This window comes from Chelonia mydas, chromosome 1 (genome assembly GCF_015237465.2).
Source record: "Chelonia mydas isolate rCheMyd1 chromosome 1, rCheMyd1.pri.v2, whole genome shotgun sequence".
NCBI classification, from domain to species: domain Eukaryota; kingdom Metazoa; phylum Chordata; order Testudines; family Cheloniidae; genus Chelonia; species Chelonia mydas.
The window spans coordinates 331,664,849-331,688,363 of NC_057849.1; positions in this window are offsets into that span (position 1 = coordinate 331,664,849).

Sequence of the window (23,515 nt, forward strand, 5' to 3'; positions counted from 1 at the left end):
TCCAACTTGGTTAATAACATTCTGCCAACCTGCATGTCCCTCCCAGTTTGATCTGAATAAGATATCCTGCATTTCCTACCCAAAACTACAGTCTAGTTTTGCTGCATGGTGTTAAATTGTGCAGCATTTTGTCTCAGATGCATTTCAGTAGCACATGAAATTATCCACACATGAGTTTAAACTTTGTGAAGTGCCACAGGTTGCTTTGTAGCAATATACACCTATATTTACTATTGTGTAAATATAATGCAGAGAGACAGTTAAGGAAGGGTCGGATAAACGGGTTTCGCTTTCTATTCAAGAATTTGTTTTTTTAACTCAGTCATGACTACATTTTCATATGAAACTACCATGGAGCCAAGGGAAGACCTATGGCCAGATTTTCACCATCTCTATGTCAGGTGATGTCAATGGAGCTATGCCAGTGTGCACCAGCTGCGAATCTGGCTCATAGCTTGACTGATATTTATCATCAGAATAATACATGGGTGGATACTCATGGACATTTTAGGAATAGTTTTTAAACCAGGGTAGAGGGAAACATTACTAACAACATATGGGAACAGTGCAATTTGTTGGATACCAAGGATGGCTGCCACACCCTGTCAGCCAATAGAGGAATAGCTGCTATCCGCATACTCCAGCTTGGAATTGTGAGGCTCTAAAAACAACTGCATTTGTTGATGCCAACTATTTTTTCCTCCATGCTGCTGAGGATGCCACTCCACATACTCTGGCAGAAGAGGTACTGTGTCTCCCCGGGTCCTGTGACAAGAAGAGAAAGCCCTTTGTTCACCTATAGTAGAGCTGGTGGTGAAGAAGGAAGTGTGAAACACTAGCTACTGTTACTGGCAACTGAGCCATAAAGGATGATTCTGCCAAGAGGACACAAGCTTGTTCAGCCTCCTGTATCGGGCTACTGTAAGCTGAAGATGGAGAGGCTGGCACCAGCAGAGACATCTCTGCTGTATGCGTGACTGTGCTTATCTGAGCCAATAATTCCTGTAAAGTTAGGGCTTTGTTATCATACTGATTCAGAGATACAAATTGGTCTCAGAAATAATAATGATACTTGGCCTCTTGTACCTTCCATCAAAGGATCTCAAACATTATAAATTACTGCCAGTTTCACAACAACCCTATGAAGTAGGTTGATATAGAATCATAGAACTGTAGGGCTGGAAGGGACCTCAAGAGGTCATCAAGTCCTGTACTGAGGCAGGAGCAAATAAACCTAGACCATCCCTGACAGGTGTTTGTCCAACTTGTTCTTAAAAGCCTCCAATAACAGGGATTCCACAAACTCCCTTGGAAGCCTATTACACAGTATAACAGTCATAGTCAGAAAGGTTTCAGAGTAGCAGCCGTGTTAGTCTGTATTCGCAAAAAGAAAAGGAGTACTTGTGGCACCTTAGAGACTAACCAATTTATTTGAGCATAAGCTTTCGTGAGCTACAGCTCACTTCACTGGGTACATTTTTTTTCCCACTGAATGTATCCGATGAAGTGAGCTGTAGCTCATGACAGCTTATGCTCAAATAAATTTGTTAGTCTCTAAGGTGCCACAAGTCCTCCTTTTCTTTTTATAGTCAGAAAGTTTTCCCTAATATCTGATCTAAATTTCCCTTTCTGCAGATTAAGCCCATTACTTCTTGTTCTACCTTCAGTGGACATGGAGAACACTTGATCGCCATCCTCATTACAACAGCCCTTAACACATTTGAAGACCGTTATCAGGTCTCCTCTCAGTCTTCTTTTCTCAAGACTAAAGGTGCCCAGTTTTTTAAACCTTTCCTCATAGGTCAGGTTTCCTAAATCTTTTATCATTTTTGTTGCTGTTCTATGGAATCTCTGCAATTTGTCCACATCTTTCCTGATGTGTAGAACCCAGAACTGGACACAGTACTCCAGCTGAAGCCTCACCAGTGTCAAGTAAAGCAGAACAATTACCTCCTATGTCTTACATACAACACCCCACAATGTCAGTAGCTTTTTTTGCAACTGCATCACTTTGTTGATTCATTCAGTTTGTGATCCACTACTGCCACATCATTTTCAGTGGTACTACCCCAGTTATTCTCCATTTTGTAGTTGTGCATTTGATCTTTCCTTCCTAAGTGTAGTACTTTGCAATTCTCTTTATTGAATTTCATCTTGTTGAATTCAGACCAATTCTCCAATTTGCCAAGGATTCTAATCCTGTCCTCCAGAGTCCTTGCAACTTCTTCTAGTGTGGTGTTACCTGAAAATTTTATCATCAGACTCTACTCCATTATCCAAGTCATTAATGAAAATATTGACTTGTACTGGACACAGAAAGAGTAGGGGACCGCTATGGGAGCTCACTAGATACGCCTTCCCATTTTGACAGCAAACCACCGATAACTACTCTGAGTATTGTCTTTCAACCAGTTGTGTGTCCGCCTTCATAGTAATTTCAGCTAGACCACATTTCCCTGGTTTACTTATGAGAACTTCAAGAAGGGCTGCATCAAATGCCTTACTAAAAATCAAGGTATATCACAGCTACAGCATCCCCCCTATCCACTAGGCCAGTAATCATGTCAAAGAAGGAAATTAAGTTGGTTTGGCATGACTGGTTCTTGACAAATCCATGGCTGGCTATTCTTTATATCCCTATTATCCTCTAGGTGCTTATAGATATCCCCGTTTTAATAATATGCCAGTTTTACAGATGGGGAGGCACACAACCCAGGATTGGATTAAGGTAGCCCAAGGCTCCAGGCACTCACCCCTCTCTGTAGGCTCTCTCATCATAGTCTGTCTCAGAGCATGCGTTGGTGGCAGTGGTCCCCTTCGCAGAGAAAGGGCTGCAGTGGTAAGCCTGGCAGCAGGAATCTCCTTCCTCGGCTCTACGGGCTGCTCTTCCTTCCCCTACTAGAATCTGTTTACAGAGTCAGGCAGATATCAGTGCTTTGGTTGCCCTGGGCATGTTTTCAAGCTTTACTTTTCTTTGCTAGTGTAAGAGGAATCTGAATGAACTCTCCCCTGACATCTAGTCATGAGCTGGGGAAGAGGACTTCAGGAGCTGATCTCGTTTGTGAGGGAAGACCCACCCTGCCTAGGTGCTCAGCATGATGGGATTGCTTGTCCAAATGATCACTTTTGACTGGCATTGGATCCCCAGTCTTCTTGTTATTGGGGGCGGGAGTAATAAAGTGTTGTTATCCTTGTTATGTGAATTGAGGGCAGCAGAACTGTACCTGGCCTACCCTGATTGAGGGACTCACACTCAACTAAATGGCACTCTCTAGGCTGGGGACATGGGTTCCAAAGCCCAGTGAGTTGAGAGAGGGTGGGGATAGGTATTTTTGCCTGGTTGTGTGGGTTCTGCTGAAGGGTCTTAGACTGTTTGATCCTTCCTATCTTCACTGTGTAATGAAAGAGCTAATTTAGACTTAATTGAGAGTCTTGTTCACACCACAGAGCTGAAATCACTGATATGTAGGTCTAAGTGTTAGATCTGCTTTAAAACAGTATCTCAATTGCAAGAGACTGCCCAGTGTGCACCAGCAGGGAGGCTCCCCCACTAACAGCTGAAATTGTTGAGAGTTGTGTTAAGCAGTGGGACCTGAAGACATCTTGGTGGATCAGCAACTGGCCAGTAGAGAGAACTGGAGCAGAGCCCTGCAGGGAGGCGTGGCACTCGGTCAACAGGGCTGCTGGTGGAGAGGCGTGGCACTCGGCCAGCAGGGCAGCTGGTGGGGAGGTGTGGCACTCAGCCAGCAGGGTGCCTGGCGGAGAGGCAGGGAGCACCGATTGGCCGGCAGGGCAGCTGACGAAGAGGAGTGGCGAGCAAGTGCCCGGGCAGTGGAGTGAGTAAGGTGCCTTCTTACTCCCCCCCCACCACCACCCAGGGTGGGAGGTGAACTTTGCAGATGTGCTTCTGAACTCTGGGTCTGCACTGGCCAAGGACAACTGTGAATGGGGTGCAGAGAAGAGGCGGGCACATTAAAGGGACTTTTGGTCGCTGGACTTAAGAACCTGAGGGAAAAGGACACTGCCCAACTTACTTGGGGGTGGGTCTTCTGCTCATGGTTTATGTTTATGAACCCTGTTTGCTGTGTTTTCCCAAATTAATGCTGAGTTACTTTTCTCCTTTTATTAAAAGTTTCTTTGCTATACTCAGACTCTGTGCTTGTGAGAGGGGAAGTATTGCCTCTTATAGACGCCCAGGGGTGAGGTGTAATTGTCCCAGGTCACTTGGTGGGGGCATGAGCCAGTTCTGTGTTGTGTTGTTGTTGTTGAAAAGGAACCGCTAGATACTGAACCTCGCCCTTGTTGCTGCCAACTCTGACTAGCAGAAAGGTTACACTAGAAATATGGCTTTTAAAAAGTTAATCTGAGACTCTATCATCACATGCCTCTGGGATCCAGGACTCTAACAACATGCCCATGCCTTAACCCAGCCCTGATAGAACCCAGAACTCTTGACTCCTACTATTATATTCCAGTCACTGGACCAGTGTTTCTCAACCTTTTTGTGCTGTCGACCCCCTCTGGACTTTACAAAAATTGTGACCCTCCCCCACTTGAACAAATTGCAAACCTTTACTTTAAGCTTCGTCTTGGGTTCCAGCCCCGGGCAGCAGGGCTGAAGCATTTAACTCTAGCTTTGCGGAGCCCTCTACGGCATGGGCCCCAGGCAATTGCCCTGCTTGCCACCCCCTAATGCCAGCCCTGCACTTGCACTCCCTAAACCCATCCTATGACCCCCCTGGGGTTGAGAAACACCACACTAGATGACATTCCTCCTAGGAACCTGGTAACCCTTATCTTCAGGAGGAGACATTTTGCTGGGCCAAGAGTTTCAAAGCTGCTGGCTAAAGTTAGGCTCTTAAGTCAATTTTTGAGGCACCTAAATAAGTGGCCTCGTTTTAAGTGGTCTGAGCACCCAGCTACTACCACTGATTTCATCAATGCAGGCAAACAATTGCTCTTGAAGATGTTGTAAAATTGCCTACGTCGTGGTTTAGTCTGACCTTGTTAAATCACAATTGAAGGGGTGTGGGATGGGGGAAAATAACCATTGAAAAGAAATCAGGAATGCCTGTGAAAACGAGACAGCTGTTAGAAGCATTTGGGGCATTGACACAGGAATTCCAGCCTGTGATCAGGCAGCCAGCTGCAGCCAGCAAAACCAATTGAGAAAAGCTCATAAGTGGAAGCCTGCACCTGGCACATTGTGTATGCGCCAGTTTGGGTCGTTTTGAGAAGGGAAGGAAGTCTTAATAACGGAACTCAATCAAATGAGAGTGAAACTAACAACGTAGAAGCTGTATGGAGGCCGTATTGTAAGAGATCACTTATTAATTGTCTTGCAAAGAAAAATAAGAAATGGTTCAGGGTCTCTCCCAAAGGAGCTATCAGTGTTTAGGAAAGTTTCAGGACCTCTGTATAAGCTACTAGCCTTTTTACTATATACATTGAGGCTAATGGCAACCAGGCTGCACAAACTGAAGTCAGAGGCATTTAGTTTTCGCTAATATAACACCACCTTGGGATGGGTCATTTGCAGGGACCAGTGAGTTTAAACAAAAATGTGGATTCATTAGCTTGGGGGCAATGGCAGACTCAAAGATCTTTACATGGTCCAGCCACTAGAGGGGGACAAAGACACACCTGGCTAGTGTTGTACACAAAAATTTCAGCTTATAAATTGTTCACCAACTCTCTATATTGACCAGTCGGTCAGGGCCAGACGCTACGACCTTATGCAGGCTGAATAGCCCTCACTCCACAAATTGCTCTGATTTATAATCCAGCCCTCCATATTGACAGTTTGCTAGTAGAACAATGGGATTGGCCACTCTAAGCATGTGTCCTCATCTCTAGGGAACCCCCTCATGCCTGGGTACAGCATTACAGGGAGTCCTCATTTCTGGCACCCTCTCTTGTGCTCTCCCTCAGACCTGCTTCTTCTCTCAACTCCCCCTCTGGGCGTTCTGTGGTTTGGCCCACCTGCCACATCACAAAAGTCTAAACCCATTCCAAGCAAATCTTCAAAGTAATAGCTCATCTGCCTCTCTCAGGCTTCAGTGGAGTTCCTTTGTGAGCTGTACCTCAGAGCTTCCCCTGTAGGAGCCTAACCTACTCCTGTAGTATTCTTCCTCTGTTGTTATCTGTCTGGTTAAACCCTGTCCGAGGGTTTTGCTCCTCCAAAGAGACCTGTCTCAGCTGTGGTCTCTCTCCAGCTGAACTCCCTCAGTCTACTTATCAGGTTAGCTCTGCTTCCTCTGACCAGGAGGCAATTGGTTAATCACCCCTCCCCCTCCAGGTGCAGAGTGTGTCTAATTGGGGTTCTTCCCTTGCCTTGCAGGTGAGGGGGATTAAACCCCATCACAGTCAGCTATGTCACATGGCATTGTTTCTGTGTGCTGATTGGATGGATGACCTTAACTTTGTAACTTACTTTGCTTCTGCCTGAAATGAATTTGATTTAGTCACAAATTGAATTTTGTTTATTGAGTAAGCAAATATTTTAGCCACAGGCACAACCATTGATTTCCGCAAACATAGAGTATGAATGTTTGCAAACAGCAATGAGGTGTGAACACAGCTGAAATGAAATGGAAAGAACCAAAACGATTGCAAATACCTTTTGTCACTATTCATCTTCCTACTTAAGCCATTACGTGGGTGAGAAGGAGTTATTTAAAACTAGCGGAAAAAAAATTGCATCAAAAAAACTCTTAGCTCTCCCCCTTTTTTAACTATTGGTGGAAAAAAAGTGTTTTTTCCCCCAACATAAAATTAAAAAAAAAATCATCTTGATTGTTGGAAAACCAAAAGTTTTCATGGAAAATTGTGAAAAAAAATGAATTTTTAAAATGTTCACACAATATACTTACCTTTTTTTGAGAAAAAAGTTCCATTTTTATTATTTACAAATTGTTAACACATTGAGATGAAAATTAAACGTTACTCAATAGAAGCATATGGAATTTCTATATACATGGAATATGTGATTCCAGTCTTTTCAAGGGGGTATGAAATCTGAGTAACATCTCTTCCCATATCAGAAATTACTGGGTGAGTTTCTATGGCTGGTGTTATGCCGGTCAGACTAGATCAGTGGTTCTCAAACTTTTGTACAGGTGACCCCTTTCACATAGCAATCCTCTTTGTGCGACCCCCCTTATCAATTAAAAACACTTTTTTATATATTTAACACCATTATAAATGCTGGAGGCAAAGCGGGGTTTGGGGTGGAAGCTGACAGCTCGCGACCTCCCATGTAATAACCTCATGACCCCCTGAGGGGTCCCGACCTCCAGTTTGAGAACCCCTGGACTAGATGATCATCATTGTCTCTGCTGGCCTTAAAATCTGTGTGTCCTTCTGTCAGTGTTGGCCTGCGAGCCACTGGCCGCTCCCATGGACCCTAAATGCAGCTCCCTGTGGATCGCACCATCCCGGGCAGTGCAGTGGGGGGGCTGCAGCTAAGGCAGGTTCCCTGCCTGCCCCAGCCTCACGCTGCTCCCGGAAGTTGCCAGCACGCCCCTGGGAGAAGTAGGCGGGATGGGGGGCAGAGGTCTCAGCACGCTGCTCCTGCCTGCAAGCACCACCTCTGCAGCTCCCACTGGCCGGGAATGGGGAACTGTGGCCAATGGGAGTTGCGGGGGCAGTGTCTGTAGAGAGGGGCAGTGCACAGAGCCATGTGCCCACACACAGGGGCCGCAGGGGTGTGTTGGCCCCTTCCAGGAGCGGCATGGGGCCGGGGCCACCCGAAGTAAGTGCCGCCCCCTTCAGTGGGCAGGTTCTGAATAGCTCTTCCACCACCCAACCTGCAGTCTCCCGGAAGCAGCCCCCTATGCCCCCTCCTGCACCTTGAGCCCGCTCCCAGAACCTGCACCCCATACCCCCTCCTGCACCCGAACACACTTCCCCAGCCTGAAGTCCCCTCCTGCAACCAAACTCCCTCCCAGAGCTTGCACCTCTCACCCACTCCTGCACCCCAAGGCCCAGCCCTGAGCCCCCTCCCAGAGCCAGCCCCCCATAACCCCTCCTGCACCCTAAGCAATATTACCAATAACAGTAATATTACCATATCAACCAACAAAGAACACGGAGTGTTCAACCGTCTGTGCCGGGTTGATGTGGCTCTCACATTGAAGGTTTTTTCCCAAAGTGGCGCCCACTCCAAAAATAGTGAAGAGCACTGAGCTAACCATTAGCAAAGTAAAAGTCAATGGAGCTGTGCCAGTTTACGCTTGCAAAGAATTTGTCCCAGTGCAATAAACATCAGGAACCAGTTTGCTGTTCTGTCAACAGGAGGAGAGAAGCAGATTCCCAAGGCTGAGGAAGAAGAGCCCCCTGCCCCCCAAGGCTGGGAGGGTCACGACAACCACACCCAAGAGATGCAGGGTGTTCATGACTGGGGACTCCCTTCTGAGAGGAGTCTCTGCTGGCCTGACCTGATGTTCCCGGGGGGCAGAGGTGCTGGAACAATGTGTATAGCGGGCGTGCTGAGAGCCATTGAACCAAACTGTAAACCCTGTACGTGATGGAAACCGCTTCAAGTCAGCACCCCCTGCACCCCTAGTTCCGGTATCTATGCCGGAGTGTTTGCTGCCTGTTTGGAGCCTGAATCTGAGACATCGCTGAAAGGTTGCAGAGGCTCATCTGTCTCTCTGACCACTACCCCATGTTGCTCCTCCGTGCGGGCGCTAATGATACTGCCAGGTCTGACCCTGAGCAGATCGGCAGTGACTACAGGCTCTGGGAATGAGAGTGTAGGAGTTGGGAGCACAGGTGGTGGTCTTGTCCATCATCTTGGTGGAAGAGGGTAAAGGCTCAAGACAGGGACACACATCCTGGAGATGAATGCACTGCTGCACAGATGGTGTTGAATGAAGGGCTTCGGATGTTGTTCCAGGAAGGAGGAATATTGCCAAGGCATCTTCCTCGAGTGTAATGCTTTTCTGCGGTGCTCTTTGTTAGACATTGCCACCTCTTGTTGTTTGCACCATTGCTCAGCGCATACAGAATCATTGGGGCCTGAATCAGACTGGGAGTTCCTTAGGGCTGGGACTGTGAACCTCTCATGTTTTTGGGCAGTACAATGTACACTCTTGCCCCGGAGTGATGGATATGTAACGGTACAAAATCTGGACTGGAGGGGAGGCTGCAAGTCCACCTTGTTTCAGTTTGGTTACATGTGCACAGGAGAAAGTGAGGGAAAGGCTGAATCAATGAAAGGTATGTAGGTCTCGGTATCAGCTGCATCACAGAGGGCCCATTCCAAGTGCAGAAGGCCACTGAAGAGATTTCCTCATGCCAGGATCCTAATTAGCCATCTGTGGTGGGGAACTGGAAGTCTGTTTTGGTTCATTCCGTGGAATAATAAAGAGGAAGACCAGAGTATGATTCTGCTTGAGTCAATTAGATTGACATTTCTACTTACACGGAGGGGGAATCTATTTTTTTGTTGCTGAATGTTGACCCAGCTGAAGGTTAGATAAGGGAAGGGCAGTGCATCCCTCAGACAATAGGTATGTGGAAGCAAAGAAATCAGAGCTGAGTATTCCCAGATGGGCCTTTAGCAAATACATTTCAAATGTGCGTACGGTGTCTTAGCCATCTGCTGTATTTATATGCCAGTCTATTGAATTGGCATTGTTCCCACTTATGCTGCTGAGGGGCTGCCTGCCTTGAGACAGTCTTGCTGGAATTGTAATTTCCATTTTCTGTTATCATCATTCATTTATACTGGTCCTGATCTAACACCCACTGAAATTCCTGGTCAGACTCCCATAGACTTCTGTGGACACTGGATAGGGCCAATAGTGCCCATAAGTGCATTAGCTGTGTACTACACAAATCGAATGACAGGTCCTTTCCCTGAAGAGCTTACACACAAAACAAACTTATTCCCTTTCCTTCATTGCTTTAAGGTAAACTGCCTTTGACTGGGCTTATAAATCTCACCAAATAGCCCCACATTTAAATTTTGTTTAAATAATGGAAGAGGATTTTTTTTACAAATTCAAATATGACTAGAAAGTATTTCCTGACTTTTAAAATGATTAATCCATGAAAATGTGTTGTTTTGGACATATTGAATGCCCTGCAGTGCTGCAAACTCAGTCGAAGATTCTTGTGAGAGGATGATAACTGGAAACTGAAGCTGATTATAAACAGAAAGTGAAGCTGACAAATCTAGTTTCACTGAGTGAAGTGCAGAAAGTAAAAAAACAACAAACACCCTCCCAACTCCATCAGTGAAAAGTCAATAAAATTAAAATGTTATTTTAAGTCAGCAACTCAAGGTGTCAGTAGCTTGCTTCAGTACATTTTAAAAACAATATACGGGTTTTATCTTTGGTATCGTCTTGAATCTCTTGAACTATGGACAACAAGAATTCTGTTCTTGTCTTAAATGGAAGTGCAGTTCTTAGATGCTGGCGTTTTATTTGCACTGCTGTTAAGCAACCTGGATTTAGCACCAAATTCCTAAATCTATCTGTTTTGATACTACTCATCACCATATTATCTCAGTGCGATGGGGAAAATACCAAGTACTATTGTTGCTAAGGCTGACTGAAGAGGAGTGATCCAATGTAAAATTTACTTGAGAACAAGGAGGAAGCTCAAGGAAGACATCTGGGAAGAAAGGAGGAAAATAGAAGGCGGTTACGTGGTGAGTTGTATTAAATAAAAAAATCTCATTTACTCCTGACTGCTTCTGACCAGAGACTTGCAGGGAACATTTTACTTTGTTAATTGGTGCTTGGAAAGTCTTAAGCTGTGAACAAAGCTTACTCTCCTAAAAGACATTTCAGTGTTAAGAATGGGGCGTGTTGTGGACAGAACTGACATTTCAATTTAGGCGAAGAAGGGGGTGTTCTGCAGAATCCGTCTGCCGAACTTTGGGGGAAGTAATGGAGAAGGATCTTTGTAAAATAGGTATTATGATACTTATCTCTATTGTAAAGAGCTTTGAGATCTCCTGATGAAAAGTGCTGCATAAGAACTAGGTATTTTATTATTATTTAGGTATTAGTTTAAAATCATTGGCTCAGAGGTATTGCCAGCTCTAGGAATTGCAATATTTAGTGTCTTTCTTAAAGCCCAAGCGCTGGGGGGCTATGTGATTTAATGAGTATCTCAGCTTCCATTAAACAAAACAAAGCAAAACTTTGTGGTCCTCATGGTTGCAGAGAAAAGCTTGAAAAAGCAAAACCTAAAGGTTTAAAACCCAGAAGGCAAATAAAAAGAAGCCAAGGCCATTTTTGTTGTTGTGGGATGGGGGGAGGGGGGCTGACTCATGATTTTTGAGTGTTTGGGGTTGGCATGCAACTCCACTGAAGGCCGTGGGGATATACAAAAAAATAAGAACAAAGTTTGGCCCATAGTTTTGTCCATATGGAATCTGCTCACTTGTTAATTTCCTTTAACCCTTTGGAAAATGTGGACAAATGTATCTATTTAGATGTACGGGATGTTTACATATGCACACACGTTCTCTAAACATTTATTTGTATGACATTTTCTGGACTGACAGCGTGTCAAAGGTTAACTTCATTTATGTTTCACAGGCTATTCCTTCCTGCAATGTGGCCAGAGGTTGGTCATGGAAAAACTATAGAACAGCATACTGTTTATCCAAAGAGTAATTTGCAAGTTAGACAAGAGAATCTCTTAAAAGTGTATCAACTGTTGCTTTATCCACGATAGCAATAGAGACGCTGCCTGGGAAACCAAGTTTATGTCCTCTTATGCTTGGTTTCACATGGCCTGTAAATTCATAATATATTCTTTTTCAGAATATTAGCTAATGAATGTTAAGTGCACTGCTGGAAGGTAGGGAAGTAAGTATTGTTATCTCTATTTTGCAGATTTCACCAGCAGAACCAAGATTAGAACTCAGGCGTTCCTGGTGCCCAGTCTCATGCCCCTTGCATGGATTTCTGTGACCGTTATGTGCCTGGGTAGGCAAGAGAATATGAACAAGGACCTCTGCTTCACTACTAAGAAGAGTTTATACATGCAGCCATCAGCTGCTCTGAAGCAGAGGAGGGATGCATCTTTTTTAAGCAGCCAGCTTTTGTTCAGAACTAATACCAGAACTACATAATTTGTTGTCAGAACAGAAATAAAGGGCAGAAATGATCTCTTTGGTCTCACTGGCTAGCTTTAAGTTTAAATCATTCTTCTTCCATGAAGCTAACCCAGAGGTGGGCAAACTATGGCTGGCGGGCCACATCTGGCCTGCGGGACCGTCCTGCCCAGCCCCTGAGCTCCTGGCCCGGGAGGCTTGCCCCCGGCCCTTCCCCTGCTCTTCCCCCTCCCCCGCAGCCTCAGCTCGCTGCGCCCCTGGCACACTGCTCTGGGCAGCGGGGCTGCACGCTTTTGCTGATGGACTGGTGGGGGGCAGTCAGGGGCAGGGGTTCTGGGGGCGATCAGGGAGAAGGGGTGGTTGGATGGGGCAGGGGTCCCATGGGGGACAGTCAGGAATGAGAGGAAGGATTGGATGGGGTGGTGGGGGGCACTCAGGGGTGGGGGGTCCGGGGGCGGACAGGGGACAGGGAACGGGGGGGTCGGATAGGGGGCGGGGGCCAGGCCACACCTGTCTGTCTGGGTCCCTAGGCAATTTGTTCCAGTGATTAACTACCCTGACAGGAAGTTTTTCCTAATGTACAACCTAAACTGCCCTTGCTGCAATTTAAGCCCATTGCTTCTTGTCTTATCCTCAGAGGTTAAAGAGAACAGGTTTTCTCCCTCCTTCTTGTAACAACCTTTTATGTACTTGAAAACTGTTATCATGTCCCCTCTCAGTCTTCTCTTTTCCAGACTAAACAAACCCAGCTTGTTCAATCTACCCTCATAGGTCGTGTTTTCTAGACCTTTAATCATTTTTGTTGCTCTTCTCTCGACTTTCTCCAATTTGTCCACATCTTTCCTGGAATGTGGTGTTCAGAACTGGTCACAATACTCCAGTTGAGGCCTAATCAGCACGGAGTAGATCAGAAGAATTACTACTTGTGTCTTGCTTACACTGCTGCTAATACATCCTAGAATGATGTTTGCTTTTTTTTTTTTTTTGCAACATTGTTACACTGACTCATATTTAGCTTGTGGTCCACTATGACCCCAGATCCCTTTCTCCAGTATTCCCTCCTAGGCAGTCATTTCCCATTTTCTATGTGTGCAACTGATTGTTCCTTCCTAAGTGGAGTACTTTGCATTTGTCCTTATTGAATTTCATCCTATTTACTTCAGACCACATCTCCAGTTTGTCCAGAGCATTTTGAATTTTAATCCTATCCTCCAAAGCACTTGCAACCCCTCCCAATTTGGTATTGTCCGCAAACTTTATAAGTGTACTCTCTATACCATTATCTAAATCATTGATGAAGATATTGAATAGAACTGGACCCAGAACAGATCCCCGCAGGATCCCACTCGATATGCCCTTCCAGCTTGACTGTGAACCACTGTTAACTACTCTCTGGGAACAGTTTCCAACTAGTTTTACACCCACCTTTTAGTCGCTCCATCTAGGACATATTTCCCTAGTTTGTTTTTGAGAAGGTCATGTGAGACAGTAGCAAAAGCCTTACTAAAGTCAAGATATACCAAATCTACTACTTTCCCCCTATCCACAAGGCTTGTTACCCAGTCAAAGAAAGCAAGAAGGTTTGACGTGATTTGTTCGTGACAAATCCATGATGTTACTTATCACCTTCTAGGGGTCTGCAAATTGATTGTTTAATTATTCTCTCCATTATCTTTCTGGGTACTGAAGTTAAACTGACTAGTCTGTAATTCTCTGGGTTGTCTGTATTTCTGTTTTCATAGATTGCCACTATATTTGCCCTTTTCCAGTCCTCTAGAATCTCACCCATCTTCCATGACTTTTCGAAGATAATTGCTAATGGCTCAGATATCTCCTCAGTCAGCTCCTTGAGTATTCAATGTAGGTCTAGGATGTATTTCATCAGGCCCTGGTGACTTGAAGACATTTAACTTGTTTAAATAATTTTTAACTTATTCTTTCCCTATTTTAACCTCTGAGCTAACCTCATTTTCACTCACACGCATGAAGCTAGATATCCAATTGCTACTAAACTTTTTGGTGAAAACCAAAACAAAGAAGTCATTTATCACTTCTGTCATTTCCACATTTTTCTGTGATTGTTTCCTCCCACCCCGCATTCAGTAACGGACATACCCTGTCGTCTGTCCTTGGTCTTTCTCTTGTTTCTAATGTATTTGTAGAATTTTTCTTGTTACCCTTTATGTCTCTAGCTAGTTTAATCTCATTTTGTGCCTTGGCCTTTCTAATTGTGTCCCTACATACTTGTGTTATTTGTTTAGATTCATACTTCGTAATTTGACCTAGTTTCCACTTTTTGTAGGATTCCTTTTTGAGTCTCATATCATTGAAGATCTCCTGGTTAAGCCAGGGTGGCCTCAGTGCAGTCTGGTTTTAAGTGTTCAAAGCTATGAGAGTTCCAGGATTACCCATGGAATATGCTCTACAATTTACTTGACGAGGCTGCTTCAATTCATCCAAATTTCAAGTCTTTGACCATTTTTTAAAATTGAAAATTATATTTGAGAAAAACAAAACAAGCTTTCATTGAAGATTTGTGCTCCAGAGCTGGTTGTTTTTTCAATGATTCAATACCCCCCCTCACCCCCCGCCCGCCCAAAAGGTAAAATGTCAACTTTTTTTGAAATGTCAGGTACCAGTGACAAATTTCAAAAACATTTGTGGTATTTTTTTTTTACTTTTTTTTAAACGAGCTCATTGTCAGCTTTTCTTGATATTCGGCCTACGTTTTCCCTCTCTTAATTTCAGTGCATTGTTCCTCATTAGGAATATAGGAATTGCCGTAATCAGATCAGACCAACAGTCCATCTAGTTCAGTCTCTATCTCTGACAGTGCCTAGTACCACACACTTCAGAAGCAAGTGCAAGAAATCTGGCAGTTTACATGGGATAACCTGACCTCTCTATTTTATTATTAATTATTATTATTTGCATAATCATAGTATAGTCATGGACCAGGACCCCATTACGCTAGGCGCGGTACAAACACAGGACAAAAAGTTAGTCTCTGTCTCAAGGACCTTACAATTTAAGTATAAGATAAGACAACAGATAGATACAGACAGGGAAGTACAAGGAAACAATGAGACTGTATTGGGCAGCATGCTAGACTGTAGTATCAGCTCACCAGCAGCCCAACTGTTGTCAAGTTTGCCGTAGACATCATGGAAAAGGAGAGTTTGAAGGAGGGATTTGAAGGAGGATAATGAGTCAGCTTTGCAGATGCTTATGAACAGCACCTCCCAAGCATGATGGGCAGCATGGGAGAAAGCACAGAGGTCCGAGCTGAAGATGATGCCCAGGTTGTGTGCCTGTGTGACAGGCAGGACGGTGGTGTGGTCTACAGTGATTGAGAAGGGCAGCGAGGCTCCGGGGCGCAGTTAATGACCTGTGTGTTAATCATGTTGAGTAATGTCAGAGAGACAGGCAGTGATTTTTAGTTTGGCCAGAAGGAGACAAGTCTGGAATAGAGACACAGACCTGTGAGTTGTCAGCATAGAGCTGGTAATTGAATTTGTGTTTGTGGATGAGATTACTCAGAGATAAGGCATAGAAGGAGAATTCCTTTTCATTCTTGGTGCTTATGCCTTCCAAATATATATCGTGTTATCTTGCTTTGTTGTTGCTTAGCTGGGCAAAGCTCTTTAAACCTCCCATCATAAACCAGTCCATCCATCATGCGTTCCTCTTCTCCAAACTCCCTCCAGTCAATCTTCACCTTTCCGATACATAGATGTCTCTAACTGAACTCAGTATTCTAGATTGTCTCACCAATCACCTGACATTCCAAACCTCCTTTGTAAGGGAAGATACCACTGCTATATAAACACATAAAGTTGAACATCAATGGGGAGTTTCCATATGCATTTGAGTAGCAGTGGAAGCTGTTTTCATTATACACCATTGTATATTTTATTAATATATCAGTGGCCATTTTTCTTAACATGTATTAGTTTGCCACTTAGAGATCGACATGAAAAAGGTCTGTCATGAGGTACAGCAGGGAGTCAAGTCTGATACATTAGTTTGTCATTTAAGTGTAGTTCGGCTAACAGACAGTCCCTTGAAGAGTATTTTGTAAAGTGAGTAGTACCATATGTGTGCAACAGAAGAAAACAAATGGCAGTATGTTAAATTGAGAAGACTGAAAAAATTGGGTTTGTTTAGTCTGGAGAAGAGAAGACTGAGAGGGGACATGATAACAGTTTTCAAGTACATATGAAGCTGTTACAACAAGGAGGAGGAAGAAAAATTGTTAACCTCTGAGAATAGGACAAGAAGCAATGGGCTTAAATTGCAGCAAGGGAGGTTTAGGTTGGACATTAGGAAAAACTTCCTAACTGTCAGGGTGGTTAAGCACTGGAATAAATTGCCTGGGGAGGTTGTGGAATCTCCATCACTGGAGATGTTTAAGGGCAGGTTGGACAAACACCTGTCAGGGATGGTCTAGATAATACTTAGTCCTGCCATGACTGCAGGGGACGGGACTAAATGACCTCTCGAGGTCCCTTCCAGTCCTTTGATTCTATGCACCCAGGGTGATAAGCTTTTAAACAGGCCCTTTCAAAATTAACAGAACAATTAAGAGCCAAATCCAGATGTAGGTGGGCACCTGGGCTGAATTTGGCCCCATATGTCCTTCTGAGCCTTAGAAGAGTACAAGAAAAACCACACCAAAGGAACTGTAGTTTTGAACTAATGATTTAGAGGACAGGTCATGCTGGTGGCTTGGCTGAAATTTGCCTTCTCCATTTACACTCAATGTCCAACCTACTGAAGCATTAAGCCAGGACCTCGGAGCTCATAATTGATTTATGAGCAAATTCACAGAACAATAAGCCAGTCTCATCACTTGCCCTAATAGGACCCTGTCTCAGATAGAAATGTAGCTAACATGCTTGATTGGCTTGTGTGAGGAAAGCGGTGCTCATGAAATAAACCTGGAGTTACACCTTTGAGTTTAGCAAAAGAGATGGGTCCAAATCAAAGCTGATTACCCCCAGACTTTGAGGAGTCTGAGATCCAGATCAGAACCCTGGGGCTCAGATCCAGCACTACTTAGAGACGTCACCTGAAGATTGTCTTGAAAGTTCCACAGGTCAAGGCGGTTTCTCAGTCTTTTTAAAATTTAGGGCCAGATCCTTAGCTAGTGTAAATCATCACAGCTCTATTGACTTACACCAACTGAGGATTTGGCCCTCTGTTTATTGAAAGTGTTTTTTAAAAGTATTCACAAACTACAGATGCTGATCCGTGTATGATAGGACACACGCAGCTACTGCAGTTCCCAGTCAGAGGTCAGACAGGACTATGCATCATTTATAGAACATCCCCTGTCTCAAACCAACATGCACAGTACTAGGCTGGCTTAGTGTCTATGATCACGTCTCGCTCTAGTGACTGGCCCTCTAAGGGTACGTGTACAGAGCAGCTGGGAGGGTGCTTCCCAGCACAGGTAGACCACTACGCACTAGTGATGCTTGAGCAAGCGCAGTAAACCTAGCAGCGTGGGCACAGCAGTACGGACAGTGGCTCGTGCTGGCCACCCTAGTACAATTGCACTTGAGCCCCGGGCATGTATTTGGGTGGCTAGCCTGAGCTGCCACCCATGGTGCTGTGACCACACCGCTATTTTTAGCATGCTAGCTCGAGTACGGCTAGCTCGTATTTAGCTAGCATTCTCCCAGCTGCTGTGTTGTGTACACATACCCATAGATACCCATACCTGCTAGATACACAGCATTTTTTGGAGAGGACAGAGGGTATACGTCCTGAGCTGATGAAGGGGTAGAAAGGATGTTTTGTAGGTGGCTGTCGGAGTTGCTGCTGAATTTACTTTAATGCTTCTGGGATTTTATTGTACGAGTGGTGTGTTAGAGTTTCTAGAGCAGTGGTTGCCAAACTTGTTCTGCCGCTGGTGCAGGGAAAGCCCCTGCTGGGCTGGGCTGGTTTGTTTACCTGCTGCGTCCGCAGGTTCGGCCGATCGCAGCTCCCACTGGCCGCGGTTTGCCATGCCCGGCCAATGGGGGCTGCGGGAAGCGACGCGGGCCAAGGGACGTACTGGCCGCCACTTCCCACAGCTCCCGTTGGCCTGGAGCAGCGAACCGCGGCCAGCGGGAGCCGTGACCGGCCGAACCTGTGGACGCGGCAGGTAAACAAACCGGCCCGGCCCGCCAGGGGCTTTCCCTGCACAAGCGGGAAACAAGTTTGGGAAACACTGCTCTATAGCCTTGGATAGGTGTCTTTTAAGTCATTATTTAATCTAAAAAACCATACTACTCCTTTATGAAAGAAGTTACTCCTTTAGCTCCAGTGGAAAGACTTTGCTTTTGATGTGGACGGTCTCAGGTTCAATCCCCCCTATGACCATGATGCCTTTACGTCTGTAACTATCATTTGTCTCACTTCCCATTCTCTGTTATTATTGTAGCTCCCTGGAGCAAGTGTGTGCTGTAGTGTCCAATATCCCATCTAGCTCATATATGCAATCATATACTAAGTAGTCAAAGACATAGACAAGATACACAGTTAAGGGGAGAAGGTGGCATAGAAAACTTGGGAGGGAATAGAAAAAAACCCACTCCCCCGAAATAGCTTGATGCACTAAGATTAGTAGAAGGAGATATTTTTAGGGAAGGGTAAATGGGCTTGGAAAAAAATAAGAATCCCTCCAAACTTTTGCCCATGTTTAGAATCAAACTGAACCTCTCTGGAGGTTCTGAAATGTATGGAAAATGTCTTAAGAATATTTTCCCCATGCCCTTTGTACTTCTGAGGCCAGGATAAAACAGAGGAACCATAAATCATGTGAGAAAGTTTGTTCTCATGACATTCCCAGCCCAGTCTCACATACCCAGCATATCTGTATCATTCAAATAAATACCCAGGCTGTTGGTACTTGTTTGAACTCTGAGCTTTTGGAGGTTCACTGGTATAAGCGGGATGGATATTGCTCTAGGGGACTTATATACCCACCCCCTTACTGCAGAGTGAGCTGTAGCTCACAAAAGCTTATGCTCAAATAAATCGGTTAGTCTCTAAGGTGCCACTAGTACTCCTTTTCTTTTTGCAGTATCTGAGCCGCTCACAATATTTAGTATGTTTATCCTTACACCACTCCCATAAAATAGGGAAGTGTTATTATCCCCATTGTATGGGTGGGGAACTGAGGCACAGAGAGATTAAGTGATTTGCCCAAAAAGTCTGCAGCAGAACTGGGAACTGAACCCAGGTCTCCTGAGTCCCATGCTAGCACCCAAACTACTAGACCATTCTTCCTCACACAAACCACTAGAGTCCCATGTGCTCTTCCTACACATCCCTTTATTGAAGCCACTTCTTGCAGGGGGCTCACAAGAAGAGGATCATAACACTTAAGGTGGAATTTTCAGAGAAACCTAAGGGAATTGGGCACCATTTGCCTTAACTTACGTAAAAACGGGGGAAAACCCCATCTCGGGATGTCCTCCTTGCCTCTGCATTCCCGTGTTTTAGGTGTCCTGACTCAACTTTTTTTATAATGTGGACCATATTTTAATAGAATATACATTCTCATGTCACCTCCATTCCCATTCTCAATGACACAGACCACTTACTCTCCTGTTACATGGGATATCTAGTTGGCAGCCAGTATCAAGCAGAGTGCCCCAGGGGTCAGTTTTGTTCAACATCTTTATTAATGATCTGGATGATGGGATTCATTGCACCCACAGCAAGTTTGCAGATGACATTAAGGTGCGGGGAGAGGTAGATATGCTGGAGGGTAGGGATAGGGTTCAGAGTGACCTAGACAAATTGGAGGACTGGGCCAAAAGAAATCTGATGAGGTTCAGCAAGGACAAGTGCAGAGTCCTGCATTTAGGAAAGAAGAATCCCATACACTGCTACAGGCTGGGGACCGACTGGCTAAGCGGCAGTTCTGCAGAAAAGGACCTGGGGATTGCAGTGGATGAGAAGCTGGATATGAGTCAGCAGTGTGTCCCACTTGCCAAGAAAGCCAACGGCATATTGGGCTGTATTACTAGGAGCACTGCCAGCAAATCGAGGGAAGTGATTATTCCCCTCTATTCGGCACTGGTGAGGCCAACGTGGAGTACTGTGTTCAGTTTTGGTCCCCCCACTAAAGAAGGGATGTGGACAAATTGGAGAGAGTCCAGGGGAGGGCAACAAAAATGATTAGGGGGCTGGGACACATGACTTACGAGGAGAGGCTGAGGGAACTGGGATTATTTAGTCTGCAGAAGAGAAGAGTGAGGGAGGATTTGATAGCAGCCTTCAATTACCTGAAGGGGGGTTCCAAAGAGAATGGAGCTCAGCTGTTCTCAGTGGTGACAGATGACAGAACAAGAAGCAATGATCTCAAGTTGCAGTGGGGGAGGTGTAGGTTGGATATTAGGAAACACTATTTCACTAGGAGGGTGGTGAAGTACTAGACTGGGTTACCTAGGGAGGTGGTGGAATCTCCATCCTTACAGGTTTTTAAGGCCCGGCTTGACAAAGCCCTGACTGGGATGATTTAGTTGGTGTTGGTCCTGCTTTGAGCAGGGGATTGGACTGGATGACCTCCTGAGGTCTCTTCCAACCCTAATATTCTATGATTCTATGAATGTAATATTAGGAAAGGATCTAATGCAATGTAGCTGCTGCCATCATGGAGGAGAACCAGTACCATGTGACCAGCCACGTCAACAGACAACCAGCAAACAGTGGGTGGCCCATAGTTTGAGCAGCTGTAGACCACATCTGCCTCTGAAAGCATAAGGCCAAAGGAAGAATGAATGGAGCCATCAAAATAGAGCAACAATTGCCTCGCAATCCAAAATGGACACATCAAAATAATTGATTTCAATGCGAGTTAGGTGCCTAAATACCTTTGAGGATCTGGGCCTAAATTACTTGCTCAAGATCACGCAGGAAGTCTGGGGTAGTGCAGGGAACAGAACTCAGATTTCGTGAGTCCAATTCAGGTGCTGTAACCACGCAGTCTTCCTTCCTCATTGAGCAAAGTGTCCCTGTCATTTCAGCGGCCAACATCAAGCCACTTCATGTCGAGAAGGAAAACAGCTCCCCTTACATGTTATTTCAACTGTCTTGGGTTCTTGGCCGGACTTTAAGTGAAACTCTTCCCCTGTGTATTTCTGCAAGGGGTTGGAGGTCAGTAAGAACAGCATGTGCTGCCTGAGAGGGGCGGGGAGGTGTGGATGAATTAATAAAAAGAAACGAGCAGTGCATTATTCATTGCTTCCATGACACAAGGAAGGAAAGTTTCTAAGGGCTGGACACCTACGTGCGCATGCAGTAGTGGGGCTGAAAAGATGCGTGATATAATTGTCTATGCAGGGCTAATATAGGACCTAATCTTCTCCCTTCTGAAGAAAGCATAAAACCAGCCTCCCTCTTTAATAATGAATGATCCAGCCGGGGCCTGAAAGTACATTTTTGATTTTCATCAGTGATGGAGGATGATTTCAATTTTTGCTTTGTTAATCAATATTTGAGCTGGGTCACTGGAGCCGGTTATGCTATTGTTGTGATGTCACTGATACACACGTTGATATGATTATAGCTGGGAAGATCAGGCTACATTATCTTTTTGCTGCTTTGGCCGGGTAACTTGAGGCCGCAGCCCTATTGACTTAGCCCTGTCTAATGCTGAAGCATCTGTGCTGTAACTGTAGCCTGCTGTGGATATGATGCTTTTGTGAGAGCTTTGTTTAACTGCTGACAGCTTTGGGGAAGAGCTTGAAACTGTCTCAAACATTTTCACTGTACCTGCACCTCTTCTGCCCAAAGACGATAGCAGCCAGAGGATATTAGAGATCAGCGGACTGAGGGAAATGTTTGGACTTCAGAGAACGGTCTACTCTCTCTCTAGGAAGCCTGGAGTGACATTATGCTACCTGCCTTTATTTTTGGCTCTCTTTAGGATATGAACGCTGGCTGCTGACTATGCTTTGATGGAAAGCAGGCTAGGCAGAGACAACATCCAGTTATCCAAGATGCATCCGTTCCCTTGTTCGGCCCTGCTTACCTGTTTTGGAAGCGTGCGAGAAAACACTCCTTTCGACCAAACCAATGTGAACCCCTTAGCCGCTGAGGTGCAAAAGGCTGAAACGGACTCAATGATATGCATGCAACCATCTGCAAAAGGAGCCGGCAGTGAGAGTCACAGGGGAGAGAACACTGGGGAGGAGATGTTCCAAGCCAGCAGCTGCTCAGAAAAACACAGCAGCGCAAATAGCAATTCAAGTAATCATGTTGTTGCTCAGCCTGCACCTACTCCTACAGATTCGTCTATGTTTCCTGATAACGATCACATCTGGACACATGATACCATTACAGTCCAGACTCACATCCCCAGACCATCAATCATTGGCGCGCCAAAGGTGAGTGCTCTAAATGTTGATATATGGAGTGATAGAAGAAGTGTCTCTTTAATAAACCAAAGCATAAAAAGCAAAAGCATCATCTATTTTGTATTGATTGGAACAAGACAGGGCTAATGGTCGCTCATACTTAAATAACACAACACGACAGCTATTGCTTTTCTGGGCTATTATAGGAAGGCTTGGAGAATGTTCGTAATACTACTGTGCACTTCTGCAGTGCTTTTCATTCACAGATCTCTCCCTATTCTTTGTGACCCTCACTTATTTTTGGACCTGATCCAAAGCCCATTGAAGTTTTTCCATTTCATAGATTCATAGATACTAAGGTCAGAAGGGACCATTATGATCATCTAGTCTGACCTCCTGCACAATGCAGGCCACAGAATTTCACCCACCCACTCCTGCGAAAAACCTCTCACCTATGTCTGAGCTATTGAAGTCCTCAAATCGTGGTTTAAAGACTTCAAGGAGCAGAGAGTCCTCCAGCAAGTGACCCGTGCCCCATGCTACAGAGGAAGGCGAAAAATCTCCAGGGCCTCTTCCAGTCTGCCCTGGAGGAAAATTCCTTCCTGACCCCAAATATGGCGATCAGCTGAACCCTGAGCAAATGGGCAAGATTCACCAGCCAGATGCTACAGAAAATTCTTTCCTGGGTAACTCAGATCCCACCCCATCTAACATCATCTTAAAGTCAGATAGATCTTTTGCCCCAACTGCTTCCCTTGGAAGGCTATTCCAAAACTTCACTCCTCTGATGGTTAGAAACCTTCGTCTAATTTCAAGTCTAAACTTCCTGGTGGCCAGTTTATATCCATTTGTTCTTGTGTCCACATTGGTACTGAGCTTAAATAATTCCTCTCCCTCTCCGGTATTTATCCCTCTGATATATTTATAGAGAGCAATCATATCTCCCCTCAACCTTCTTTTAGTTAGGCTAAACAAGCCAAGCTCCTTGAGTCTCCTTTCATAAGAGAAGTTTTCCATTCCTCGGATCATCCTAGTAGCCCTTCTCTCTACCTGTTCCAGTTTGAATTCATCCTTCTTA